We start from the raw sequence: 24,467 nt of genomic DNA, 5'->3' as shown, positions 1-24,467 counted from the left end.
AGGTCGTACTTTGACCAATGATTGTTTACTCTTACAAATTATGACTTGGATGGAGAGTTTTCTCATTGGCTCTCATACCACATCTTCTTATTTCTATTCATTGCAAAATGCACCATTGAACTCACAGTCAGTTTTAAAAATATTTCACAACAATAGCTATAAAATTATCTACTCGTGCATAATATGGTGAGATGGTGTGTTTTATAAAATGTTATTGAATAATATAAATGGTAAGATGTATAATGTAGTGTTACTCCTACAAAACCATACAAAGTCGGAAATATTTGTGATATGACGTATACATGTAGTGTTTTGTACTTCCTTAATTTGTCTTTGAAACAATCTTTTTTCCACAGAAAAAGCCAAAATATCCCAATTTGGAGACCGCATGCTTAGTCCACGTACTGCCCGCGAAATGCGAAATGGTCAGGTTGGGTAATGTTCACATATTTGTATATACAGATTGTTTATTTTCAACTTATTTTAATGGAGATTTTTTTAATTGCTAATAAAATTCTGCAACTTGAGTATGACAACAGATTTGGAGTGGCGTCAACGATTTCTGAGATACAGAGGGGTTGATTCCTGGTGAAGTGTTTTGGATTTTATTTTTCATCCGATTAGATGGGATTTTTTTCATTGTGTACTCATTTTGATCCTTTTCGGTAATGTCAAAGGATTTTACGTAGTTCATACGGTTATTTAGTTAAAAGGAAAAAAAAAACACTGAAAATCACACTTTGCCACACTTTTTCAATTTAGGGTATTTGATATTTTTATTTTCCAACAGAGATGAATGGGGTGATGCCCGTCTTTTGCATTATGTTCCTCGTTTTCGTCTCTTTAAAGAAAAAGAATTAAATGCATTAAACGTGTCTAAATCCTTACTGTGTCCACCTTATTACTGTGTCCACACTCTTTGTTTCAACACTTGCCCAATTGTTCCGCGCTTTCGCTGGCATCTTCTAGTAATTATAATTCGAAATACTTTGTTTGCTTGTGACATTGGTGTTCGACAAGGAGTAAACTTATCACCTTTTCTATTTTCTTTACTTTTGATTGAGTTAAAAAAAATTCTTAGTGAGTAAAAATATTACAGGACTTAACAGAACTATACCAGAAGATCTGGAAAGAGAATTAGAAATATATCTTAAATTTTGTATACCTCCTGACTAAAGACTTTTGAAACCTCTCTCTCTTGTTTTGTATATATTGTAAAGTTATTATTGTTATCTCTGTACTGATGTCATACATTGATTTTATGAGAATAAAGATATAGATTTAGAGGCCATAATTATACCGATATGGATGATTGATTGATTAATTTGTTGATTGATTACTTTTCCGCCACTTTCAACACTTTCATGCTATTTCGTGGCGGTGAGTTTATATTGGTGGAGGAAGCCGAAGTTCCCAGAGAGACCACCCAACCTTCGTTTGGAAAACTGACAATTCTGGTCAATTAAGATAGGAGTCGAGCTTACCTGCCACATGCGGTATTCGAACTCACACACCTAAGTGTCGACAGACAAGTGATACAGTAGTTCGGCTATTCGCACCACTCGACCAGCGAGCGCCCATCTCTTTCATCCGAAATGCTTTAAAGGAGATATGGAATGAACTTCAACTCGGTGTTTTTCATTTGCTTTCAGCTTTTTATTATGTTTTCGTGCATATATTTCACAACTTCAATATAGATGGTTATGGATGGATGCTTGATGTGCAGCGGCAAATTGATATGCATATTCGTACAAGAATATGTTACAGCTATTTTCCTGATGTACCAAGAAAGCACCACCACATGCAGTAACCCGCAATATAAAAGGTTTTGTGGGAAGGCGCTCAGTTTTTGGTGAGGGGGGGGGGGGGGGGCAACATTTTGGAAAATGTTTGATTCCAAATTTCTTGAAAGAGATTTTATATTTTCAGAATGGGAGCTAAATAGTTTGTTTTCATTTTAAATCAGGGAAAAATAAAACAATAATGAAATTAAAAAAAAAATAACCATGTTCTTTTTTATTAAAGTCCATCAAGGAAATACACGTGCTCCTACCCACACTACAGCCGGTGTCTAACAAATGATTAATATATAATGTACAGATCATCTGTCTAAGGTTTGGTTACAAGGATCTGACAACACTTCGTTTTACTTTCTGTCCTGGTTAATATTACATCAGCCAATAAAATTTCAGCCTTCATATTTTTGAAGGTGTGGATCAATCCGACAAAACCAGAGAATCCCAATGGTCTTGAATTGAGCGTTTTCAGATCGGCGTAAGCAAAGCTTGAACACACAATACCTGTAATCTAATCAGATTGATGTCTAAATGAACTTAAACACTGCATTTATTTATTGTTTACTGAGACCTGTTGTTCTCTTACAGATAGAGAGTTGTATTTTGAATTTTTCAAAGTGAAGATTTACGGCAGCGGCTTTTAATATTTTGCGTTTATCCTGGAAACTATAATAGATTAAAAAAACAAATAGTGCAATGTGTCTGAGTAAACTCTATAGTAAAGGTCCTTTTTGGGCAATTTTGGCTCTTCAGAGTTTTGTTGTTTTATTGGCTATTATCTTGATAACTTATCTATAGAGAAACCTTTTCTTGAAAACTGGTATAGACAAGAACAAATATAATCAAAGTAGTGAAGTACTGATCATCGAATGACCGCAAATTCTTGTGGATGGTCACAAGCACTTGTCCCAGAAAAAAAATCATATCTGTACCTGAAAGTAACGTTAATGTACAGAGATATATTTTTTTTCTGAGACAAGTTCGTGCGTGGATGATTAAATGTTCGGGAATTCAACCTCACCGTAATAACTATTATATTGTAGTGGTACAAATTATATATTATTAATATGTGATCTAAAATAATAATTTTTTTATGAGTATTCATTGAAGAAATAAACTTATAACAAGCGATAAGGAATGTTATTTTGCACTCTATAATGTCCGTACTTATAAATCGGTTACCAGTCAAAAACGAAAGCTACGTAAGTAGAAATCTCTTTGGTAACAATACATCGGAATGTTAAAATAAATAAATAAGTAATAATTATGGTAATATTTTCTTTCATTGGGGGTGGGGACGTGTGAGGAAACAGTGGAATTTCTCTTATTTTTTTCTCAAGTCTACACCTTGAAGAAGGAAAAACAGTCAATAAATACCCCCTTTTCCAAAGACCTACAAATTTCAACCCCACCCCCCACCCACACCCCCCTATTCCAAAAAAAAAAATAGCCACCACCGGACAATTACACACAAACGCACATACACACATTTTCAATACCTTTGTTCGTAATAACAAAAAAATTGTATTAAGTTTCTAAATGCATTATAAGTTTAAAATATTGTGTCAGTAGTGAATCTAGAACTTCAAATGTGGAAGTTGTTTGCGACTTCACGAACTTAATTCAGATTTGCCGGTTATGGTCTCATTAATATTTACCACACCTTCATTCGATATTAGCTTCAGATGAAACATTTTCTGCTAGTAAAATTGTTGAAACTAAGGATTCAGGTTTTAACAATTGAGGCGAGCGGAACCAGGCGTAAAAATTGATGCTTACGAATTTTGAAGACATCGCCATAACATTATACCGCAAATCTATAACTATATAAAATTGAATGCACATTTCCATTAAAAAAATGATGAAATTAAAGGCCCCTTTTATTTCTTCCTATCCCTCTTTTTGGGGTTACAAATGAATGGTCCCTTATATAAGCCATTACCCTATCAAAGTCCGATTTTTTCCCATTCTTTTGTGTCTATCTTGAGAATATATAAAGAGAAACTCGAACAGCTAAAATAATCAGCAAGACAAAATTTACATTAATGTACATACTAGGAATTCGTGTATTAACTTCTTATAGATTATTTTTTTTTATGGTGTACAGAAATTGACAAATATAATGCCCTCCCTTGTTAAAATGAGCATAGAGCATGAAATAAAAGAATTATTTCTTAAATTTAATAATTTTAAACGTATGTTCATTATTGCAGACTCCTTATGTTTATTATTTTAGACCAATCGATTAAAACAAAACGTCATATATTTTGACATTTTTCCAACAATATCTTACATCTTAAAACGAGGTACTAATATGCCAAGGTCTATCTCTTTTTAAATCTCAACCATTTTCCAAACGACAGCTAAAAATTTTAGCCAGCTGATTAATTGTTACTTCGCAGAAGCAGATCGGAATCAGTTCTGACGTAGTGAGTAATCGCTTTAATCGTAATCATGTTCATTGACCATCAGGACGATGAATGCACATCATGATAATGATGTTCTGACATCATATAAAGATGTAAACCGAACAACACCATATAACGATGTTAGCACATAACATAAGGATAAGTTCACATCATATAAAGAAGTTTGCACATAATATAAAGACATCTGTACATGATATAAGATAATTTGCACATCATAGAAGACCATTTGCACATCATATAAGATAATTTGCACATCATATAATATAATTTGCACATCATATAATATAATTTGCACATCAGATAATGTCAAATTGTCATCATATAAAGGTGATTGCATATCGTATAAAGGTGATTGCACATCACATAATGCCGTTTCTACATCGTATAAGGAAAGCATCACATAATATAAGGACTCAATCACATAACATAATGGAAAAAGCACATCATTTAATGAATTGTGGACATGATATAAAGATGTTTGCACCTCATATAAATGTGTTTGGACAGCATATAAGGACAACTTCACATCATATATTGACAAGTGTACATCATATAAGGACAAGTTCACATCACATAATGACAAGTGTACATCATATAAGGATAAGTGCACATCATATAATGTCATTTGCACATCATATAAGGGTAAAATGACATCATATAATGGCAAATGAACATCATATAATGAGAAATGTCATAATAAGACAGTGTCGGCGTTCCATAATTATACGGCATGCCGCGTGATCCTTACTTAAAAGAAATGTATCGACAGGAAAAAAAGACTTTTGATTTAAAAAAAAAATACGTACACTTTGAACATCAACTTTGAACCCCTACAATTCCCAGAAGGTTCTAACCCCCAAAAAATTATTTCATTGGGCCCTGCTCTAATTTATTACCTTTCATTTGAGCTATGTCCGGTGGAGAACTTTGCCGTCAAAATATGATTATTTTCCCAACTAATCTCAACGAAGGAAATCTCTGTATTACTGAAAAATTATTACATCAGGGTTTTCGATATATCACAAACTAGTCAAAACATTTACTAAATGTTATCATCGGTACAAGGACATCATTCGTAAATATAAATCAACATGCAGACATCTTATACGTTCAGGTATTTCACATCCAATATTTTATGGTAATATTCTTAACAAAGCACCAAAATGACGGCATTCACCTCAAAAGCTAACCAAATCTTTAAACAGACTTATTCGGAAAGGATATAGTTACGATACTGTTGTCAAGTCATTAAGGATTGCATATTTTGGTATTAATATTGGTTCACTCATAGGGTCTTTGCATCGGAAATAAACACATTTATTCTTAAACCAGTTGTTGGCATGATACGGGTTATGTTCTTCTCATATATTTTATGATGGTATAATACTAAACCCCTAACGGGAGGGATTGTACTTGATTTTCATATGATGAAGACATAATCTTTCAATCAGTTTAATTGAGGTCTGGAGCTGGCATGTCAGTAACTGCTAGTAGTCCTTTGTTTATTTATGTATCATTGTCATTTTACTTGGTTTCTTTTGTTACCTATTCTGACATCGGACTCGGACTTCTTTTAAACTGAGATTTACTGTGCGTATTGCTGTGTGTTTGTTTATTCTACATTGGCTAGAGGTATAGGGGGAGGGTTGAGATCTCACAAAACATGTTTAACCCCGCCGCATTTTTGCGCCTGTCCCAAGTCAGGAGCCTCTGGCCTTTTTTAGTCTTGTATGATTTTTAATTTTAGTTCATTTATATGTATTGAGTTTAGTGTGACGTCCATTTTCACTGAACTAGTACACAATTTTGTATAGGGGACAGCTTAGGACCACCTCCGGGTGCGGGATTTTCTCGCTGCGTTGAAGACCCATTGGTGGCCTTCGGCTGTTGTCTGCTCTTTGGTCGGGTTGTTGTCTCTTTGACATATTCCCCATTTCCATTCTCAATTTTATTATCTCCAAAAATTATAAATTATATATTTTATATAAATATACTAAATAAATAAATGATTAAAAAATACGTTGAAGTTATATATAAATATACTAAATAAATTAATGATTTGGAAAATACGTTGAAGGTATAAACAGTCATGAGATTTCCAAATGCAATTAGGTTCTATCCGGGCACTCTGGTTCAAAACCTTGGTGCCATCTGGGTATTTTGGTTCTGAACCTTGGTTCTATCCGGGTTCTTTGGTTCGAAACCATAGTAACTAGTTCAACATCCGGGTTGTTTGGTTATAGCAAGCCATCTTCTTGCTTCTATCCGGGTTCTTTTCTAATATTCTCGTTGTACTTTGAGAAGATATCCGCAAGTATCCGAATAAACAGATAAAGACAAAGACGCTTGCTTATCTTGTTTATATCATTTATATATTTCAGCATCGCAGGGTAATGAAGCTGTAAGGTAAGTACCTTTTCATTTTAATTATTCAACATGGGAAACTGGACAAAAATGTAACATCGTATATATATCTGTATCAACCCAAATAGACAGTATATTTAACATTCGTTTTTTAGAATCATCTTCTTCTTCTTTATTCTTTCCTCTACTATCTGGAGTACCACTACTTTAGTAGTGGGGCACGGATTAGCAACGGTTACTGTAAGCAACTGTGTGCATGTGCAGGAATAATTTACAGTGAATATAATCGGTGCACAAACCAGTTTAACTGCCTGGCGTACCCACCACCAAGTTAAAACGCAACGGCAGTTGGTCTCATCCAATACGAGTTAAGGATGCTATCCTAGCTGGGTGCTCAATTAAAAAACTTGAGGCACAAGTAGCTTTAAAGTAATTTAATGTCTAATTCACTATTATACACGTGCAGGGAACTGTTCCATCACCATACTTTATACATTTGTACTCCATTTAAGGCACACATGTTATTACGTCAATGATGCACTAATCTATGTCTACTGTAGAAGTTTATGCACTGTGGCATATACTAAAATCTAAAAACACTTCATGTGCCACCAAGATATCAATGTTATTGTGACAATTGGTTACTCAACATATAACTTTCTACTTCCTATTGTTCATTCTAAATTAAACCAATATGCACATCTTTATTGGTACTTCTCTTAAGTCGCCTAACACTGCACCAGTAGCCTTAAAACTCCTACTTCAATAAAGAGACACAAAAAAATGAATTAGGGAGAAAATCAGTTGAGCTTATCACAATAGTTACTTAATCACTTAATATTGGGACATATATTTCTATTAGCTATGTAGTATTTTCCTTATACCTTAATAAAAATATATAAATGCATCGCGTTTTATTCAGGTATACCTATCTCACTCAATATAACAACTTAAGACCTGTTGGTGGCCTTCTGCTGTTGTCTGTTCTGTGGTCGGGTTGTTGTCTCTTTGACACATTCCCCATTTCCATTCTCAATTTTATTTTTTACAGAGTTTGTCTTTAGTGCCGTGTGGAGACAGTAGAGTGCCTCCCCGTGCTTCAGGTTTATGCTCTTATAATATACTAGATTATGGAGTGTGTGTCCGAGCGAGAACTTCTCTAGTTCATTACTTTAGGAATATTTATCAAAAAGTAGTATTTCAATATTCAGCCCCATTCTACTATTTAGTCAGACGTCAGTCGCTACCCTGATATACCCTTTCTTTTTCGGGTAATTAATACGGATAGCGTTTGACATCTTTAGCCGAACAGATTTATCATTTTTACATAATTTAATTCATTGTATGCTGGTTCATATTCTGGACGCCAGTCTTTGCTCCTTTCTAATATAATTCACAAACAAAAAACAAATATGAAGCTTAGAAATGGAAAAATATTAAATACTAAACTCGTTCAAAGGGTATCTACACGTCCCAATCTTCAAAATCGCTTATCTAAAAATACTACCATCGCTAACATTTTTAACAATAAAAATCGTGGTTACCCTTCTATCGATAAGTGTCATGCCAAAAAATGACTTACATGTCCCCGTCTTTCCACCAACAATACGGTAAGGTCCACGTTTAATGGTCGCACATTTTCTTTAAATTTTGAAACTGATATAACTTGAAAAACAAACAGTATAATTTATTTACTCACATGAAACAAACCGGGATGCGGTATTCAGTACGTAGGTGAAACTGGACGATATTTATCTAAACGCACTCAAGAACATCTGTATCGTTTTAAAAGAACCAATAAATTCAAAAGTATCATTTATCAACACCTTAAGAAGCACAATCATCCTATTAAATATTTAGCAGTTCAACCTTTAGAAGTAGTAAATAAGCAGCCTGGTGAATCTCATTCAAAGTTTGTACGATCGCGGAAAATAATTGAATTAAATTGGATTAAAAAATTACAGACAGTCTACCCTCTCGGTCTTAATGATAATATCATGGGAATTGGTAATATATCAAGAACCGATTCTGTTAACATTTTGGATATAGTTTCTAAAACTGTTCGTAAAAACCGTTCTCATGGTCGTAGAAAAAATCGCAATCAAAGAAAATTTCGGACCAATCATACCAATATTTCGGACCTAATTTCTATTTCAAAAAGCAACGGCAGACATTATCTGTTAACAAAGCTCTGTTCATTACCGGTTAATAAGTTAAATAAAATTTTAGAGGATTGCAACACAATTTCATATAGCAGTCCTAAGTATGAAATCGTTCAAATTATAATGGCATATTGTTATTCTAAACTGTTTCCCAAAATTGATCTCCCTGAAGATCATAAAAAACAGTTTATTAAAATAAAGTATGTCAATAAAGGTTTTGATTTTGTAAATATTGCCGGTATTTTTAACGACCATTCTGTTAAAGAACAAATTCCGGGATATTTTGATAATACTGAGCTCCCTCTTATTTGTTATATTTACAAGAAATCTACCCGGAAATTTGTGTTTAATTATAGCCAATTGTGTAAAGATGTTAATATCAGTGAAAATACACCTACTTCATGTAATTGCAGTAATTCCGAATACATTTATGGACCCATTTCCCATGTTATAACAGGAGATCTTAACATCGTTCAAGACCGAGAGTTAAAATCATTCCTCAGTAAAGGACCTAAATATCGTCCCCCGTCAATTATTAATTGGAATGAGTGTCGTAATATCATCCACGACTCACTCCATACTTACTGTTTGAAATGGATAAAACGGGAAAAAGCTGACAAAAAATCTTTGGACTCTTTTTTTAAATCAGTAATGAACATAGTTGATATACGTATTCAACATTTTAAAGAACATTTTACTCTTAACAATAACCACAATAAACCTATTTCTCGTATCAAACATAAACTAAAAGAACTAGCCAAGGAATTTGTTTTTGTCCCGGCCGATAAAGCTGCTAATAATATTATTATTGTTTGACGTAAATTTTACATTGAGGTTCTGAAAAAAGAAATCACCAATTCACCAACATTCCAACTGACTCCATTTTCAGAAAACGACATCTGTAACAAACATAAACTTTTAGCTACCGCTTTACAAGCAGAACCAAATACAATGAAAGTCCCAACTATGTATTGGCTTCCGAAGCTACACAAAACACCTTACAAATATAGATTCATTTCGTCTTCAAGCCATTGTTCCACTACTAAATTGTCTATTCTTCTTACCAGTACACTTGGTACAATCAAAAGCCTGATAATAAATTGTTCAAATAATGCCTTCGAAAATAGTGGAATTAATTACTTTTGGAGTGTCAAGAACTCGTTGGAAGTACTTGATAAATTGCATGCATATATTGGTGATTTTGAATCTGTTCAAAGTTTTGATTTTTCTACCCTATATACCACATTGCCTCACATTCTCATTAAGAAAAAATTCACACACCTAATTAAATGGGCATTTAAAAAGTCAGAATGTGAATATATATGTTCAAACTCTTTTAGGTCATTTTTTAGTAGCAATAAACAAAAAAACTATGTCAATTGGACATGCTTTGATACTATATATGCCCTTGAATTTTTACTAGATAACATTTTTGTTCGCTTTGGAGATTCCGTATATCGTCAGGTTATCGGAATTCCAATGGGGACTAACTGTGCACCACTTATTGCGGACCTTTTTTTGTATTGCTATGAGTTACAATTTATGACAAAAATCAGTAAAGACCCATCGAAACAACATCTGATACACAAATTTAATAATACTTTTAGATATTTGGATGATATTTTGGCTCTCAATAATGACGACTTCAGTATGTATACTAAAGAAATTTATCCTGTTGAACTTACTTTAAATAAAGCTAATACTAACAATGACCACTGCCCTTTCCTCGATCTTGATATCTATATCATTAACGGAAAGCTTAATACTAAAATATATGATAAAAGAGATGATTTTTCATTTCCTATCGTTAATTATCCATTTTTAGATGGTGACGTTCCCTTGTCACCATCTTACGGTGTTTATATATCTCAACTTGTACGATTCGCTCGTGTATGTAACAATGTTTTAGATTTTAACGAGAGAAATTTATGTATTACTGAAAAATTATTACACCAGGGGTTTCGATATCACAAACTAGTCAAAACATTTACTAAATTTTATCATCGGTATAAGGACATCATTCGTAAATATAGCTCAACATGCAGACTTCTTATACGTTCAGGTATTTCACATCCAATTTTTTATGGAAATATTCTTTATAAAGCACAAAAAAGTCAGTATTCACCTCTGAAACTAACAAAACCTTTAAATAGACTTATTAAAAAGGGATATAGTTACGATACTGTTGTCAGGTCATTAAAGATTGCATATTTTGGCGTTAATATTGATTCACTTATAGGGTGTTTGCATCGGCACTAAACACATTTATTTAAAAACCAGTTGTTGGCATGACACGGGTTATGTTCTTCTCATATATGTTATGATGGTATGATACTAAACCCCTAACGGGAAGGATTGTGCCTGATATTCATATGATGAAGACATAATCTTTCAATCAGTTTAATTGAAGTCTGGAGCTGGCATGTCAGTTAACTGCTAGTAGTCTGTTGTTATTTATGTATTATTGTCATTTTGTTTATTTTCTTTGGTTACATCTTCTGACACCAGACTCGGACTTCTCTTGAACTGAATTTTAATGTGCGTATTGTTATGCGTTTACTTTTCTACATTGGCTAGAGGTATAGGCGGAGGGTTGAGATCTCATAAACATGTTTTTGCTATTAAATGATTTTAAGTGACATTGCCATCCTAGCTGCCAACTAATTCCAGTATAGAGCATCTTTTATGGTGTAAGGCTATACCATTCCTCTTGATATGGCCTCAATTTTCTCCATTAATAAGAAAGTCTGTATTAATATTGGAACTTGTGGACTAGACACATCCAAGATCACTCTCAATAGCATTGACTTGTTTGAGAAGACTAGGTTTCCTATTTCATGATCAATGTCATAAAGCAGAGTTCTCAGCTTTGTAATAAACGGACTCCTCACAGTATCTGTACTGCTACACTGTAGCAGGAAATGTTCAGTATCTTCAATGTCATCCATACACAACGGACATATCGCACTTACTTCATACTTGTTAAATCTACTACGATTTGATTGCAGTGTATATACTCCTGTAAGTAATCTAGCTTTAACATTAGCTTTCATAATAGAAATAGAATCAAGTTCTGTATTGGCCCAAACATTATGAACAGTTCCACAATTCATTGACATGGGATCCAAAAAACGAAAAGTAGACTTTCCTTCTGCCATATTCATTATCTTCTGTCTTCAAAATGTTTCTATTCTGTTTTTCACATAATTTTTCCAGCTTTCTCTATTTGGAATCGAATTTAAAATGTCAAATATAGATTCAAATTCATACAATGAGAGTATATCAATCACATATATAAACCAGCTATGAGAGTGTTATCCTTCAGCACAAGTTGTCTAATACAAATCTCCTTTTCTATATTGTTACGGTTTCGTTATTCTTGATTATTCATTTTTAATCATTTCTTGCGTGGGTCACGTTCTTTATATTGTATAATGAATTGTAAATATTACTATAGATTGAAAGGTAAATGATACGGAAAATGGTGACAAATCTTAAGAGCATATATTTTATACAAGTGTAGAATCTACTATTTAATTGAACGAATTGTACATTTAACTTGCAGTAAAACTAACGTGATTCTCTGGTTCCTTGTTGTAGTTATACCGGTATCGACGATCATAAGTCTCCCAGACATGTTTTAACCTTGGAGGCCGCCATTGCTTGTTTACAAAGGTTCTTATAAAAGTCCCCGTATGTTAAAAGTGCAGTTTGTGTCATGACGTCATTTGACGTTAGAAACGTCAAAAGTGTGTCCAAATCGTGTCCAAAATGTGGCGTGTACTATAAATTCATGCGCGACATTCTCTCATAATCAGTCTTGTTCCTTCTGGGCAGCCATTGTTAACTTATAAACAAACTTACAGAAATAGAGAATTTATCCTGTTATTTCGTTGAGGTTAGGTTCTAATAATTTAGGATTTCGAGAATTATTATTAATATTTATTTAGATCTATTTATTACAAAGTCTCATTAGGATTACGCTAGCTAACTAAGAAAGTTCATTGCATATTATCGATACCGCCAATTGCGGAACACCGCGGAAACCATAATTTTTAACTATAAACTGTTAATTTCTTCTATAAATTTTCCTGAAATGTATTAACTTTAATCTTCTATTTTTGCTGAAATGTGTAAGGATCTGTAAGGATTATATGCTGTGATTATTTATTAAGTAATTTTGGTTATTACCAGTCCACTTGCCCATATCTGAACCAGAGCTACCCCCCCCCCCCCTCCTTTCCCCTCCTTTATTTTAACTATGACAGGTACCAGAGAAGTAACCAGTTGTTATTGACTATTTATTTTGTTCCTGTATAAAGTTATAGCTATAAGAGAGTCTCGTTATAGTAGTTATTTGTTAGACTTGTTGATTATATAAATAATATAAATATGTAATGCTGAATATCTCGTCAGTATAGACTTGTGATTTAAAGGAATTAAAGTTTTTCATTCTGCCGTTGATAGCCGAAAACTAATATTAAATTACACATATTTAGTTCGAGATACGACTTTGTATTTATTGAAACGCCAAACCGTCATTTATACAGCTAGTTAGGCTACCTCCCCCTACCCCCCCCCCCCCTTTTACTATTATTACCTATAAAAACAAGACGACGGCAGCAGTTGAGCTGTATATTTATTGAACAGTTAGACACCTGTTTACCAGCAGTCCAGTATTATATATTGACCGTTGCATAGCAGTCACAGTAGCCGAGATACCAGGCAATAGAGAATAAAGGAACGCTACCAACCCTCGATCCGCTACAATTTGGTGGCAGCGATGGGATAAAATCTCCACAGAAATAAAGATTGCCGTTAAAAATGTCGGACTGTGAGGAATCATATGAACGGACATTCTCAGAGAAACCTCAATATTTGCAGCTGAACGTAGAGCAGCCGTCAGCCCAAGGTCATGCCCAAGGACCAAGACTCCCCGCATCTGCCTCCGAACCATGCATTAATGCTACTCCAACAGGAGAGGTACAGATACGAGTAAAGAAATCCGGAGAAGGTTGCTACGAAAGACAAGAACAAAGATGTATATATGACCATTCGGGAACCAGTTATGAAAATACTAGAACTGACCATTATAACGAAGATTTAATACAGATCGATGAACCTACTGGCAGGGCGGTTTATGGAGTTAAAGTCGCAGCTGGTTTAGTTGCTCGTGAGCGAACTATCAATCAGCAGGTATCCCATGGAAGGGGAGACATACACATAAATACTGGAATAGGCGATGTTGAAAACTATAGATTTTATAGCCCAAGTCGTTCAGAGGAGCGAGCGCCAAAGGACTTCACAGGAGTAGAGGTTTTACAAGAAGTCACCCAGGGTCCAAAATGGACACACACGGTGCCTTCAGCAGGCATGCGGGGAATCCCATGGAAGGTCCACACTGGTACGGAAGATCCCAGGGAGTGCACTGGCCATGCACGGGAGTCTTTCAGGACAGTACCTTGGGTGGGGATATTCTTAGTTATCGCGATAATCAGGGTTCATATGGTATGACAAATGATTATGGAGATAATTATAGGGGTGAAAACACAGTTACAAGAGGAAATAATTCACGTAATAAATCATACAGTAATTATAAGAAACCAGCAACTTTCGACGGAACCATTAGTTGGCAAGATTATCTTGTACATTTTGAGATGGTAGCGGAAATTAATGGCTGGGACAATATATCAAAAGCGCTAGAATTGGCCGTATTTTTACGGGGTTCAGCACAGGCTATTCCTAGCGACCTAAGACCAGATCTCAGGAGAAGCTTCACTCATTTAGTTACTGCCCTTGCTTCGAGATTCTAACCAAGCAATCAGGCTGAACTATATAGAGCGCAGATGAAGAGTACAACTCGAGAAAAGAGCCAATAACTTCCGGAATTCGCTCAGGACATCAAAAAGTTAACACGGTTAGCATATCCAACTGCCCCTATGGACGTTCGTGAGCAGCTTGCCCGGGACTGTTTCATAGATTCTTTAAATGACGCAGATTTAGAGTGGGTAATATTTCAGGGAAAGCCTATTTCAATAGATGACAGTGTTAGGATAGGACTTGAATTTGAGGCGTTTGCAAACGGATACAGACGTAAATATAATAATCGCGCTGGATTACGAATGCAAACGGGAATGATAGATGTAGATGAACAAGATGATTGTCAACAGATGAGCAGCATCATGGATAGAATAGCCAAAATAGAAAGTAATCGAGGTCCTAATCAATCACAAAAGATAGACTTTTTATGTTACTTTTGCGGAAAAGCGGGTAATTTTAAGAGAGATTGCAGAAAGTTTCTAGACATGCAGAAAAATGGCAAATACTTGCCAAACAACAGGTTTGAAACGTCAAAATGGTCCCAGGGTACACAGACAGAGAACTGTAAATCGGTACACTATAAGTGGCTAAAGAGTTGGGCCCTCCTTTAGCCGATGTTTTTTTTAAATGACGGGCCACACAAAAAGTGTGAATTAAATAATGACATAAATGATACTTTAAGATAAAAATTAATGGTATTTTTGTAAATTGTTTGATAGACACCGGTTCGACCTTGACAGTTATTCCTGTCAGGAAATTTTTGTCTATTCCGGAGTCACAGAGGCCAGACAAAATTTATAAGGGGGTACAGTTGAAACTGGCAAATGGAGAAATAATAACAACTTTCGGGCAGGCCGATTATGATATTGAAATCAATGATCATAAATTTCAACAACGATTTGTAATTGCAGATATCGACTCGCCTGCTATTGTTGGCTACAATTTTTTGTATAATAAAGATTGTAAACTTGACATAAGGGAGAGTAAACTAACCATTGGTAGTAAAAATATGGAAATTATATGTCAAAAAGAGAGTAATATGGTCAACATTTTTAAGCTTGCAACAGAGGAAACTACAGTAATACCCCAAGATAGGAGGTTTTGATATTTAGTAAAGTGGTAGGTGATTCTACTGATTTAGTGCAGGCTACAGTGGAGCCTGTTGACACGAAAGATAAATTATTAGTCGCCAGATCTTTAGTCGATCCTAGTCAAGGACGAATAATTTTAAGGATTGCTAATACAAGTAACTTTGAAAAAAAGGTTCAAAAGAATACATGTCTAGCTGAATGTCAAGCATATGAAGATGTTACGGAACAAGTATGCGAACCCGTGGCTGTAAGTCAAAATATATTCAAGCTTACAGATAAGATTACAAACAAGAGCAATAGCGACACCTTACCAGATCATCTGGTAGACTTAGTTAAATCAGGTAGCAAGTTATTATCGGAGACGCAAACATTACAATTTCAAAGATTGCTACAGAAACACAGTAATGCGTTTGCAAAGTCTAAAAACCACCTGGGTTGTACTGATATGATACAACACAAGATAAACACAGGAAACGCAGCTCCAGTAAAACAAAACCCGAGGCGCTTACCTGTTGCAATGCAAGAGGAAGCAGATCGCGAGTTGAGTCGAATGCTTGATGCTGGGGTAATAGAACCATCAATGAGTCATTGGGCAGCCCCTATTGTTTTGGTCCGGAAGAAGGATGGGTCAGTCCGCTACTGTATTGACTTTAGAAAAATTAACAGTCTTACAAAACGAGACTCGTATCCGCTCCCGCGCACGCAGGACTGTCTAGAGGCCCTCCATGGCTCTTGGTACTCAACTATCGACCTTCAAAGTGGTTATTGGCAGGTCCCGGTCGACCCAGTTGATAGAGAAAAAACAGCGTTTGTCACAAAGCAAGGGCTCTTCCAGTTTCGCCAAATGCCGAATGGTCTTTGTAATGCAGGCACTTTTTTTGAACGGTTAATGAAATGCGTCCTAGCAGGTTTGAATTGGCATATATGCCTGCTGTACTTAGACGACATCATTATCTTCTCGGAGTCTTTTGAGCAGCACATCGAACGATTAGAGTTGGTAATATCTAAGATTGAACAGGCAGGTTTGAAAATTTCTAATTATTACAGGAAAAGGTAACTTTCCTAGGTCATGTTGTATCAGGCGATGGTATATCAACAGATCCTGAGAATATTAGTGCTGTCAATGATTGGCCCATACTTTTATCTATTCATGACGTACGTAGTTTCTTGGGAACTTGTAGTTATTACAGGAGATTTATTAAGAATTTTTCGGATATAGCTAGACCCCTACATAAATTGACTGAGAAGGGCAAAGAGTTTAAATGGTGTGAGATATGTCAAGATTCTTTTGATAAATTAAAACAATTCATGATTTCAGCCCCGATTTTAAGTTACCCAGACATGGGAAAGCGGTTTATATTAGATACAAATGCTAGCGGGTTTTGTCTTGAAGCAGTGCTTTCGCAGGAACAAAACGACGGAGAACACGTCATTGCTTTCTTTAGTAAAAGTTTCAGCAAAGCAGAACGTCAATATTGCGTCACTAGACGAGAATTGCTTGCAATTGTAGAGTCAGTTAAACACTATCATCATTACTTGTATGGTAAGAATTTTTTTAGTAAGAACTGATCATGGAGCACTGCACTGGTTCATGAACTTCAAAAATCCAGAAGGTCAAATGGCCAGTTGTCACTTGCGGGTAACCAAGAAGGCAGACATATCAAAGTTACAAGGCGAAGAAATAGAATTTAAAATTCCGAACAGAGCAACCAATGGGTACAAAGTAAGAACACGGATGAAATAACAGAAGCACAGCAAGATGATGAAGTGATTAAGCTGATATGACAAAAATGAAATCTGAAAGTAATGAAAAACCGAAGTGGGAAGAAATTTCCGTATAGAGCAAAGAGCTAAAAACTTACTGGTCGCAATGGGATCAACTAAAATTGATCGATAATGTTTTATATAGAGAATGGATTTCTAATATAAACTCAGGGATGAAGCAGCTGATTTTTCCTTCATGTTGGAGGGAGGACATTTTGAAAATGTTGCATGACGACCCAGTAGGAGGCCATTTTGGGGTTCACAGAACACTATCAAGGGTTTCAAAAAGATTTTTTTGGGCGGGGTATAAGGAAAACATAGAGCAATGGTGCAAAAGGTGTGAAATATGCAATTCACGTAAGGGTCCACAAAAACAGGCAAGAGGGGCGATGAAACAGTATTTGGTAGGAGCACTTTTAGAACGGGTTGCATTGGACATTCTTGGTCCTCTGCCTATTACAACTTCTGGAAAGAAATTTATCCTTGTTCTCACAGATTATTTCAGCAGATGGGCGGAGGCATACCCAATACCAAACCAAGAGGCAGAAACGATCTCTTAAATTTTTGTAGACGAGTTCATTTGTCGTTTTGGTGTGCCAAGACAGGTACACACAGACCAAGGTAGACAGTTTGAATGAAAACTGTTCACAGGCATTTGTGAAAGGTTTAACATTGATAAAACTAGAACCAGCCCCTACATCCACAAAGTGACGGGATGGTGGAGCGACTCAATAGAACTATAGAGGATTTTTTTAGTAAATTTATAGGTAAAGACCAGAAAGACTGGGATACACATTTATCTGTGGCGATGATGGCCTACCGTACCTCTGTACATGAAAGTACAGGATTTTCCCCAAGCATGTTAATGTTTGGACGAAAAATTGAACTTCCGATAGATTTGATATACGGTCCACATCCTCAAACTGAGAACATAATTGATGGTAGTAATGAGTATTTAGAAAAACTCTAGTCCAATATTTTCAGAGTGCATAATTTAGCTCGAGATAAAATGATTGCCTCCAGCGACCGACAAAAACGACAATATGACCATAAGATAAATGCGCGAAAATATAGCGTTCGTGATGCAGTGTGGGTTTTTAACCCAACAAAAACTAAAGGTAAGAGTCCAAAACTGCAGTGTCAGTGGACTGGACCTTTTCTCATTATTGAGGCATATACAGACTTGATATATAAGGTGAAGAGTTCACCGAATTCAAGAGACAGGGTCCTACATCATGATAGACTGAAGCCATTTATCGGCAACTTCAACAACTGGCTTCAAAAGAGCAAAGATGATCTTGATGAAGGAGACTCAGAAGATCCAGCTGCTGAACCTGAAATAGAAAAAGCAAATATTACTCGAAAGAGTACCAGAGATACTAATCCCCCGAAACGTTACAGTCCCTCTTATTAAATAGTAACAACAAGTCCTGCTGTAAATAAAGCACAAGATGGTTTTATGTGTAAATATTGAAATTGAACTAATCATTTTGCAGTTTTAAGGTGAAGAGCCGAAAGCTGTTTACCTAGAGGTTGTCCAGATGTTACTGCTTTACTAAATTATGTTAAATTATGATTTCTGAAAATTGCTTGCCCTGTTAAACCGGTATTACCCATGGCTCTGGTTCAATTTCCCGATGGTCCAAAATTATTTATTAGTCATAAATAATTAAGATAGTTTATCTTCTTTTCCAGATGGAGACTTGCCAGATATCTTTCAAAACATAAAAGGACCTACCCAGTATGAGAAGGCATACAAGATATGCACTTGGCTCACAGTTTGTACTGTGCCAGTTTTGTCAATATGAGGTACCAGCAAATGTCAAACACCGGTTGAAATGTCATGAAGAGAGGAGGCATGGAATTAAGAAGACTGGTCAGAAGGTAAACAAGAAAAAGATAAAGTCTGTTGCCAAGAAAGTAACCCCAGCAGATACAAATAGTTCGACAGTCCACCACTTTCAGATGACGCCCGTCAGAAGTCCTACACGAGTATACGTGGACATGCCATCAATTAATCTGACCCCAGATGAAGAAATGTTGTTCCTGGGGAGACCATTGCAGACGGAAAGCCCTGTAGATCTAATGAGTTTGTTGGATAGACCTGGATTGAACCAGACAGTTCCCAGTCCACTGACAGCTCCCCAGACAATCACCGCTCCTGCTTCAGTTCCAGAGGTTCTACTGCAGCCAGCTGTTGAACAGCCAACTCAGCCATTACCGGTGACCATCACACCAAGTTCTGTGATGCAGCCATACCTTACAGGGACTCCGCAACCAGCTGCTAGATAGCCCACTTCACAGTCTACTCAGCCATTGCCGGTGACCATTACCCCAAGTTCTGTGATGCAGCCATACTTTACAGGGACTCCGCAACCAACTGCTGGACAGCCAACAACCCAGTTAGCTCAGCCAGTACCGGTGCTCATAAACCCAAGTCGCAAGGAGGGAGAAGAATGATATACTAACCTCTGACTATTCTAGAGTCCTTCACTGCACCATCTAGCCCTCCACCAAACGTCGAGGGGTATGATCCAAACAGACCATGGATAGATGGAGACAAGAGACAGGTGGAATTCCGCGAGGAAATTCAATTCTACCCGCCAAGAAGAATTCAGTTGACATCCACAAGTAAAGGGAGGCTGTATGACTGGAGCCAGCTGGATGTCCCCACTCAGGAGTCACTAAATGACCCACGGTTCCAGTTATGGTCCCCACTCAGGAGTCACTAAATGACCCACGGTTCCAGTTATGCTGCCCACCCTCCAGCTACATGTCGGGTGAAGATGCTGCATTAATCAGGAGAATACGATCTAGGGCGAGGACTGCAGAAATTGACGCCAAGGTAGTACCTGACGGATACTTGGGGCTGCTTAAGGAAGAGAAGGTTGTCCTTCCGGACGGCACAGTATATCTACTCAGAAGTACGTGGATACCTGATCCGTCCATCACAAGAAGACGAAACACGACAAGTCAGACAGAGGAGGATACCAACCAAATTGCAGCCATAATAGAGAACAGGGAAATAAGAGACAATGGGGTCCAGGCGACAGTCAGCACAGAAGACAAGAATACGCAGTTCAACATTTTACAGGAACTTTTATTTAGCTTATAATGTTTGTATTTAGGAAATTATTTTCAGTTTGTAATGTAATTTTATTGTAAATAGGTTATTTTTAAAGACATGAAACATAAGGATGACTAACCTTTGCAATTTCTTATGTAATCATCAAGTATTCATGTTCGAGGACGAACATTTTTTCAAAGGCGGGGGTAATGTTACGGTTTCGTTTTTCTTGATTATACATTTTTAATCATTTCTTTTGTGGGTCACGTTCTTTATATTGTATAATGAATTGTAAATATTACTATAGATTGAAAGGTAAATGATACGGAAAATGGTGACAAATCTTAAGAGCATATATTTTTATAATTGTCTGATTTATGTGAGAAGTGTAGAATCTACTTTTTAATTGTACGAGTTGTACATTTAACTTGCAGTCAAGTAAAACTAACGTGATTCTCTGGTTCCTTGTTGTAGTTATACCGGTATCGACGATCATAAGTCTCCCAGACATGTAGCTTTTAACCCTTTTTATTAACGGGTCACTTCAACCCTGGAGGCCGCCATTGCTTGTTGACAAAGGTTCATATAAAAGTCCCCGTATGTTAAAAGTGCAGTTTGTGTGGTGACGTCATTTGACGTTAGAAACGTCAAAAGTGTGTCCAAATCGTGTTCAAAGTGTGTCTGTACTATAAATTCATGCGCGACATTCTCTCATATTCAGTCTTGTTCCTTCTGGGCAGCCATTGTTAACTTATAAACAAACTTACAGAAATAGAGAATTTATCCTGTTATTTCGTTAAGGTTAGGTTCTAATAATTTAGAATTTCGAGAATTATTATAAATATTTATTTAGATCTATTTATTACAAAGTCTCATTAGGATTACTCTAGCTAAATAAGAAAGTTCATTGCATATTATCGATACCGCCAATTGCGGAACACCGCGGAAACCATCATTTCTAACTATAAACTGTTAATTTCTTCTATAAATTTTCCTTAAATGTATTTACTTGAGTCTTCTATTTATGCTGAAATGTGTAAGGATCTGTAAGGATTATATGCTGTGATTATTTATTAAGTATTTTTGGTTATTACCAGTCCACTTGCCCATATCTGAACCAGAGCTACCCCAGCCCCGTCAGTGTAATTTATTAAATGTGCTATTTTTAATTAATTAAAAATATATAATTGGCGACTGGAGATTAAAGAAATAGACTTTATACTGTTCGAATTATTTCGGTTCTTTACTTTTAGCTAATGATACAACTTGTTATGAATTTTATAACACAACAATGAATTTTGATTGGTTCCTTTATAGACTTGTGATTTGATGGAATTAAAGTTTTTCATTCTGCCGTTGATAGCCGAAAACTAATGTGGTGTTTTCTGTTAGAAGTTCATCCTGTGAGGCATGGCGACTACATTTGATTTTTCTGAACTTTGAAACTTTTGTAACTTTATTTTTCGTTACTTATTTTGTAGGTTAATTTTCCTTTTTTAATTTTTTATCAAGTCATTTGTTGCAAGAATTTATTATTTTTTCAAGTTGCCGTGTCTTACACAGGAGGCTTATCATGCCTGTAACCCGAAATAAAGCAAGAAAAAATTATAAATTAATAAGTTAATTTGGTTTTGGTCATGAGGACGTACTCGATGTGTCGGACCCGACATCTGATATTTTTGATCATGAGACTACACCTGACGATGAAGTAGATAGGTTGGAACATCGGATCCATAATTTAGAAGTAAGCATTTCCGAAAAAGAAAGAAAGCTTGAAAAAGCCGATTTTGAAAAACAGGGGGCAATTCCAAAAACGCGCTTGAAAAGTAAATATGTGGAGTCGAGTAATCTTAATGATTTTGTCAAGGAGAAAGGTGTAGGCGATGAGTCTAGCGGACCGCGCCAGCTCCAGTCGAGTGCACCTAAAGTAAAGTCCACTGAAACAGCCGGTAAGAAGACAACCCAGCTAAAAGGAAAGAACCAGGGACTCAAAAAGTTTTAAAAGGAAGGGTGAGATTAATTTAGAAAAATTAAGAAAAAAGAAAGTTTTGACTAAATTAGTAGAAAAACAATTATCAGATATTTTAAAAAAGAATAATTTAATAGATTTAGTCGATTCTAGTGAAATTGCTCAAGATAGTTCTGATAGTGAGCTTGATTTTTCTTCGCATTTACGCAAACGTTCAAAAAAATCTTTAAAAAAGCAAGGTTCAAAAGTTCAATTACAATATTCAGTATTCATGTCCCGAAGGTTAAATCGGTTAAGACCAAAAAGTTGAAAAAGTCGGGTAGCTCTAGGGTGACAAAACACAAGTCACGAGTAATATCAGAATCATCTGATAGTTCTGATTATGATTCATCCGAGTCTAGTACTGATGATGCTACTTCTAGTACGTCAGGTACAGATTCGTCATGTAAAAAGAAATCACTTAAAAAGCGAAAGGTTAAATCGGGTATGGTTGCTAAAGCTAGCGATGACGTGCAGAATCCACAAACTTGGCCCCATACTACACTTCAGTACGAATATATAAATAAATCTGTTTCATTTCAAGATTTAGATTTAAAGCTGTTTGTTGCGGGAGAATTAGAAAAAATTGGGTCAAGCAAAATTAAAACTGACGAGAGAAATACTAGGTTGTCTCTTTTGAAGAAAATTGTATATTACAGTTCTATTTATCAGTGGAAATCTTTACTTGACTTCTACGCTGCATTTTTGAGACAAATTGAAACGGGGGTTAAAACCTGGAAAGATACTGCTGATAATTTGGAAGTTCCTCTTCTGTCTAAATATGTTAAACAGGAGTTCGATAAGAAGCCTTCTTTTGGTGGTAAAAAAGAGTCCAAGACACCTACGTTATGGTATTGTTCTTTATTTCAGAAGAATAAATGTTCAAAAACATCACCGCATAAAATTATGATTAGAGGTGTTGAACGTGAGGTTAATCATTTTTGTGCCACTTGTTATAGATTAGACAAACTTAAAAGTCATCATCCTGAATGTTCTTCTGCATGTACTCATCATAATGAATGACTTAATCAACATGTTCAATTACCTGATTTTCATAAAGCATTATGGGGTTCTAGACATTCACTTAAATGTACTCTTTTTGTATTAGTTATTTGGGTACAAATGATATGCAAAATTTTGTAACTATTCATAATATTGTTAAAAAATCTGGATTGTACAATTTTCAGGGTTGTAGAATTCCAATTTACTCTAAAATTAATATTCTTTTGTTAAGAAGCTTGTTACAGAATTATAGTGACGCTCAGGTTTGTGACTTCTTGGAGTATGGATGGCCGGTGGGTCACGATGGGAGCCCGTTCAGGTCTACTTTTTCCCGTAATCATTCGGGGGCTACTGATTTTCCAGATGATATTGCCAAATATTTGAAAAAAGAAAGTTCTTATAAAGCAATTGTTGGACCATTTAAGGCAAATCCGTTCAGCTGTCCTTCAGCTTTATCTCCTTTAAATTATGTTCCAAAAAAGGAATCGATAGAACGCAGGGTAATTGTTGATTTGAGCTTTCCAGAGGGCGAGGCGGTTAATTCTGGTATTTTCAAAGATCGATATCTAGGCGATGAAATTTCAGTTTCGTATCCCACGGTTGATGATTTTATTATGTTAATTAAGAGTAAATGTCAAGGTTGTAAAATGTTTAAAAGGGACCTGAAACGGGCTTATAGACAATTAGTCGTTGACCCGGTGACATCCATCTCTTAGGTTACAAATGGAGAGGACACTCGTATTACGATCGTGTATTAACAATGGGTTTGAGATCTGCTGCATATATATGTATGCGAACAACAAATGCTATTGCATTTATATGTCAAAACATGGGTGTAGATATTTTGAACTATTTAGATGATTTGGCTGGATGTGATATTCCTTCCAGCAATGATGATGCTTATGCTAAATTGGGTCTATTGTACAGAAGTGTGGCATTGAAGAATCAATTGAGAAAGCTTGTC

Source organism: Mytilus californianus, unplaced genomic scaffold (genome assembly GCF_021869535.1).
Source record: "Mytilus californianus isolate M0D057914Y unplaced genomic scaffold, xbMytCali1.0.p SCAF_7, whole genome shotgun sequence".
Lineage (NCBI taxonomy): Eukaryota > Metazoa > Mollusca > Bivalvia > Mytilida > Mytilidae > Mytilus > Mytilus californianus.
The sequence above is the reverse complement of the archived record's forward strand: the minus strand, read 5'-3'. Positions refer to the sequence as shown.